Source organism: Pseudorasbora parva, chromosome 18, assembly GCF_024679245.1.
Source record: "Pseudorasbora parva isolate DD20220531a chromosome 18, ASM2467924v1, whole genome shotgun sequence".
Classification (NCBI taxonomy): Eukaryota; Metazoa; Chordata; class Actinopteri; order Cypriniformes; family Gobionidae; genus Pseudorasbora; species Pseudorasbora parva.
This window is the reverse complement of record NC_090189.1, coordinates 20,674,565-20,680,564: the sequence shown is the minus strand read 5'-3', so window position 1 is coordinate 20,680,564 and position 6,000 is coordinate 20,674,565. Positions and strand designations below refer to the sequence as shown.

The 6,000-nt window shown below is 41.8% G+C and overlaps 1 protein-coding gene across 2 annotated transcripts in view; it reads left to right on the top strand.

Moving 5' to 3' along the window:
* The first annotated feature begins 897 nt into the window (after window positions 1-897).
* LOC137047196 (uncharacterized) overlaps window positions 898-6,000 on the top strand; it is a 39,440-nt gene continuing 34,337 nt past the window's right edge. For both annotated transcript variants that reach the window (XR_010899168.1, XM_067424802.1), the window contains exons 1-3: window positions 898-1,384; window positions 2,995-3,058; window positions 3,147-3,448. The gene's annotated coding sequence lies outside the window, so the exon portion shown is untranslated. The remainder of the gene's footprint in view (window positions 1,385-2,994; window positions 3,059-3,146; window positions 3,449-6,000) is intronic.

Here is a 6,000-nt window from a genome sequence, read left to right as displayed (position 1 = left end):
GTTAATACAAGCATCAACAGTAAAATTGGGTAGTACATTTTGGGATCCCACTACGCGTATGCAGTAAACATTTGGTCACTGTTTAGGCAAATATCCAAATGTCAGTTTATATATTATATTTCCTATCGCTGATTATGTTGTCCTCCAGTGGGCGTAGTTCTCAGTGTAATGTAACATGTCACGCTCTGTCTCAGGTGCCTAGCTGTAAGCACTTTTTTGGGGGGTCAACAGCAGCTTATAAAAACTTCAGTTTTTTTAGCTTGTTTGCTGTACACCTTGCCACATAGCAGCTTTTAGACATTTTTTTGCTGCCGGTGGGCGTGGTTTTTAGATTATGACGCATGTCGCTTTGTTTCATGTTTTGGATAGCTTTGATAGAAAAAAATAAATAATAATAGCTTTGATAGACGCATGCGCGCCGCGTCCCCCTTCCTTGCGTCCGCGCGAGCCGATCTTCGGTCCCGCTTCTGTCCAACTTGTACCACTTTCGCTGCATCCTGATTGGCCCGCTATCTGTTCCACTTAGCTAGCTTCCCTACATGGTCATTGCGAGTAGCTGCCCATTGGTCCTTCGCGGGAGTTCCACTTAGCGTGCTCTCCGATTGGCCAGTGGGCGGGACCACTCTGTGGACGAGGCGCTGTGATTTGCCGTGATTTTACATCACACCTAACTGCCAAGTTTAAAATAATACGTTTAGTGGTTATTGTTTTATTTCATGGCTTTGTGGTAGTTACGTGGTTGTTGTAGCTACTGTAGTAAAATTAAAACTATGGTTGTTGTATACCGCTGTAGTGAGTCAGGTAGGTAAAAAGCATAGACTGTAAAAAAATGGTAAAAAGCAGGGTGTGAAAACCTCTGGCTGGGGGATGGGGGACACGGGTGATAGCAGGGGTGATGGCATTTGCTCTTTTGCTCTTTTTGAGTAGATAAAATAGATTTTGATTTTGACTTGTGGATACACCCGCGGGGGTCTTAAAAAGCGTTTAATTTGGAAATAATACCTTAAAAAGTCTTGAATTTTGATTTCTGGGTCTAAAAAATTGTGCTGTATTTCTCCGTATTTTTCCTCAAAAGTTTCATTTGTCAACCACGATTATTTTGATTAAATAACGTGGTATAAATAACGAGTGGTGGGTGGAACCAATAATTAAGAACGCTACGTAGGCGCGGCAAAAATGACGTCATCCGAATCTGCCCGAGCAGACGGATACGTCTCATCCCACAGGCAACCAGTTTGCGCGTCGGGTCTAAACCATAGACCGTAAAAAAAAAAATCAGTGGTATGATCATCTGGTCCGTTTGGAGAGATGCGCGCTCATTCAGCGGATCGAGGCTCGCACTGCGGTGCCAGGCTAAAGTATAAACAAGCCATTCATGCTGTGGGTAAGTTAAGAAGTTAAATGTGAATGTTTACTAGGATTGGGTACCAAACTCGGTAACGTTACTTTTAAGGGCACCGACAGATTACGTACTACCGAATACCGATTAATCAATAGATTGAGAACGTATCTGGTGATATAGACTGGTCTAGTGTCTGTGAATATTAAACATCAAAAGTACCATTTGCGAATCCTGAGTGTCCTGCTTGCGTGTTTGTGTAATTAATGACGCAGTTTATTTAACACACACACACACACACACACACACACACACACACACACACACACACACACACACACACGCATAGAATTGCGCGTGATTCCGTCATTTCCAAAAACACAAAAGTTCAGTTTAACTTGAGAAATATATCACTGTTGTAAAGTAGAGTTGAGACGTCTCAATTAAACTCATTATCAAACCATTATTTTCAAAGTAATATATCACAATTTGTCTCCCATGTTTTAATTTTAACAGTATAAAGCTCAGTTGTGCACCCAAAAAAGTTTCATTAAGTATAAATTAATATTATCTTCGTTTGTTTGAAGGAAAATACACAACACAGAATTTTTGGGAAATCTTTTCATAGAAAATGAATTAAAAAGAAAAAAATAATATGGTTGTTTTGATGAATTCAACGAAATCAGTAGCTATGGCCTATATTTACTGGTAAATATTACAGTAAACAAACATCACAGACAATGGCAGACCAAGGTAGCTCTGGCATAATATCAATAAAACTTTTATAAATAACTTGCAGTTTCTTTACAGTTATTGATGTGTCTCTTAAGTACAAAAAAAAAAAAGGTATCGTTGGGTACCGGTAACTAATTGCAGGTACTGGCTGATACCGATTAAAATGTGAACGGTACTGTTTACTCAATAGCTGATGCGAGAGTAAGTGTAACATAAAGCAATTTTGCAACGTGTTAATCTCTTGTTGCATGGGATGCGTTTCTAACAACATAGGGCTACTTAGATAAACAATCTGGCGAGCGTGTTGTTTTTGCCTATACACCAACAGCAAATTGTCATTTGCATATTAAAATCACAAATGACACCCCTGCAACACTGTCACCTTTTCTTCTCTGAGGAGGTTGCAGGTCTGCAACAAGCAAAGGAGAAGCGCAAAAAAAAAAAAAGGTACTTTGCTGATAGGTACGTGAAATAGGTATTCATTTTTTATATTAATGGTCTTAAAAAGATTTGAATTTAACTTGAAGAAATCTGTAGGAACCCTGAAGGAGGTCTACTACACCTTCTGGTCGTGCCGGCTAACGGGGCTTTTGATCAAATTTAATGACACCTTTTTACACTCTTCTGTTTGTTTTGTTTTTCAACACCGCTGCCATTTTTCCGACCTGCTCAGCTTTGAACATCTATCTTTTTATTGTCATCTTTTTGTCATTGCATCATTTTCAATCATTAAATGGATGGCTACAGCTGCAATTACTAATATTGGCACAATACTTATGTTAAATAGTAGCAGTACTAATATCAAGTAATAGTAATTGTATTAAACTTATAATAGAAAATAACAATGATGGTGCCACTTCTATGCATCTCATTTTCTTTTTCCTTTTACGCCATGCAACTGATGGGACTCAACCACCCAGTCAACCAGAACCTCTGCCACGGGAGCTGCTGCGCCAGCTAAGCAGCCTCTGAACCACAGAAGAAGTAAGTAAAATGCTCAAATGGCTAGTCAAAAATCAGCTGCAGAAAAAAAAGCAGACACAAATGATTTCTATTTTTCTTCCCCTTACAGCTTCTGCTGCCTGATGGCTGGAGACCGACCCTGCCTAAAGAGCAGCATCTGTGGGTCGCAAGGCTCTTTTTACCAGAGACAAGTCTGGGAGGCTGGCGCTGACTAAAAACTTCCGTCACTTGTGGCATCCTCCTGGGCCCCGGCTGGCACACTGTTTTCTTTTTAACGTTTTAACATAAATTTGTCTGATATTGAACTGTGCTTTTTATTTATTTATTGTTGTCGTGCAGGCTGTCCTATGATAAGGAGATTGTGAGGTGCAAGTATAGTAAAGATGCTCAAAAAGTGTCCTTAAAGGTGGGGTAAGTGTTATTTCAAAGCCGTTTTACAAAATGGGCCGAGTCCAATAACAAACTTGTAGCCAATCAGCAAGTAAGGGACGTGTCTACTATTGATGGTGAGAAGAGAGCACTCGCTCAGTGGACATCATTATTCAAAAACACACGACACACAGGAGTCAGGGCGGACCTTAGCCGTGAACTAATATATGCTGGCTTTTGCTAGCCTGAAAAGCTAGCCTAGAAATCTAGACGCACCCTAGCGGCAGCAAATTTAATTTGCCCGCAAGTGTGGTCTAGCAACTCTCAATTCCTATCTGAGCTGTATTCCTCAGAATCTGGACGGCCCAATCACATCGTGTAGGTAGGCTATAGAGTCGGCGGGCAGGGCCATAATGACGACGGCCGGGTTGCGTTTGCGTGCTTCTAGTAACACAGTCTTCTAGTAAACACAGAAACTGGCGACCGGCGGCGGTCTTTCGAATCAGCTCTGCCCGCGCCTCCGGAAGACTTGGAGTTAAGCTTTCCTCTGAGAAAAGAACAAAGAGCGGCACTGAAGTCATTCTTAAAAAGGGAAGATGTGTTCAGAGTTTAGCCGACCGGATACGGCGAATGTTTAATCAGTCAGCGAGCTCCCCTTCACCGTCGTTGCTCCGGTTGGTGTACCGCTATCCTATCGCGTGCAGAGGGAGTTTGAAAGACAACCGTTTATCCCGCCCCTCGGACTGAGCCCTGTCTATGGTGAGTTTCCAGACCAAACATCTTGATGTGGGTCTGGCTTGTCAGGCTACTGAAAAGCCAGACCCACATCAAGATGTTTGGTCTGGAAACTCTCCGTTGACAGGGCTCAATCCGAGGGGCGGGATAAACGGTTGTCTTTCAAACTCCCTCTGCACGGCATGCACGCAATTGGATAGCGCTACAACCAACCAGAGCAACGAAGGTGAAGCAGAGCTCGTTGGAAGATTAAACTTTCGCCGTACTCGGTCGGCAAAACTCAGAACACGTCTTCCCTTCTTACGAATGACTTCAGTGCCGTTCTTTTCTCAGAGAAAAGCTCAACTCCAAGTCTTCCAGAGTCGCGGTCAAAGCTGATTCGAAAGACCGCCGTTCGCCAGTTTCTGTGTTTACTAGAAGCACGCAAGTGCAACTCGGTCGTCATTATGTTAAGCCCCGCCCACCGACTCTATACACGATGTGATTGGCCCGACCAGAGTTTGGCGTTTACAGCTCAGAATGTATTGAGTTGCTAGACTACACTCGCGGCAGCTGCCGCTAGGGTGCGTCTAGATTTCTAGGCTAGGCTTTTGCTTGAATATGCTCGTATGTCATGTTCGCTTGTTTGTTCATTTGCGATCGTATTGTCGCTCACTTCAGTGATGATAAAGACCCGTTCATTTCCACACAATATGAAGCATCTAAATCTCCTCACTGTCTGTTTCAAGCTTCAGCTCACAAGATGAGTCCGACAAGATACTATACTCCTAATATATGTTTGTTTCTTCTTTTCATGATCTATATAACCCTTATGCGGTCATAATTGTAATATGACGTTAGCTGGCCTGTTGTGCTTGTGTACTATCAAGTTGTTCATGAGAACGGTTTGTGTTTTTGTGATGGAAGGGGTGACTTTTTCATTGAATATTCGTCCTGGATTAGTAATTCTGCCATAATCGTTGCCTCTATTATGTATGTGTGGGGCGGAGCTATCAAAATAGGGCCTAGACCCTTTTTTTATATCCATGTCATCACTGCAACGTGGATGATTCTGATTGGCTCAGAGACAATGCACAGTCATGGTAAATTTCCACACGTCAGTTAATCTGATGCATGTTTCCATAGACATGTCACTTGCTGACGCTTTCACCCCGGAGTTAGGCCCGTAGTGACCTTCCAGATCTGGAGCTGGCGCCAGCTTGCCTAGAACAACAAGTCCACCCATCTTAGGGGGCCCATTGTACACCATGCTCAACACTGATCTGTAACATAGAATATTGCGCACATAGACTGATGATACACAGTCTCTCCAAGGTTGGAGCTGATTAAGCACCAGTTCTAACCAAAACATACTGAATCATTATAATCAAGAATCATTATTATAATATAGGAAGATTAATACTGATTAAGGTTTTGATTATGAAGTTAATTAGGATATGAAGGTCCTTCTCAAAAAAAAAGCATATTGTGATAAAGTTCATTATTTTCCATAATGTAATGATAAAAATTAAACTTTCATATATTTTAGATTCATTGCACACCAACTGAAATATTTCAGGTCTTTTATTGTTTTAATATTGATGATTTTGGCATAGAGCTCATGAAAACCCAAAATCTCAAAAAATTAGCATATTTCATCCGACCAATAAAAGAAAAGTGTTTTTAATACAAAAAAAAGTCAACCTTCAAATAATTATGTTCAGTTATGCACTCAATACTTGGTCGGGAATCCTTTTGCAGAAATGACTGCTTCAATGCGGCGTGGCATGGAGGCGATCAGCCTGTGCCACTGCTGGCACTGTTATGGAGGCCCAGGATGCTTCGATAGCGGCCTTAAGCTCATCCAAAATGTTGGGTCT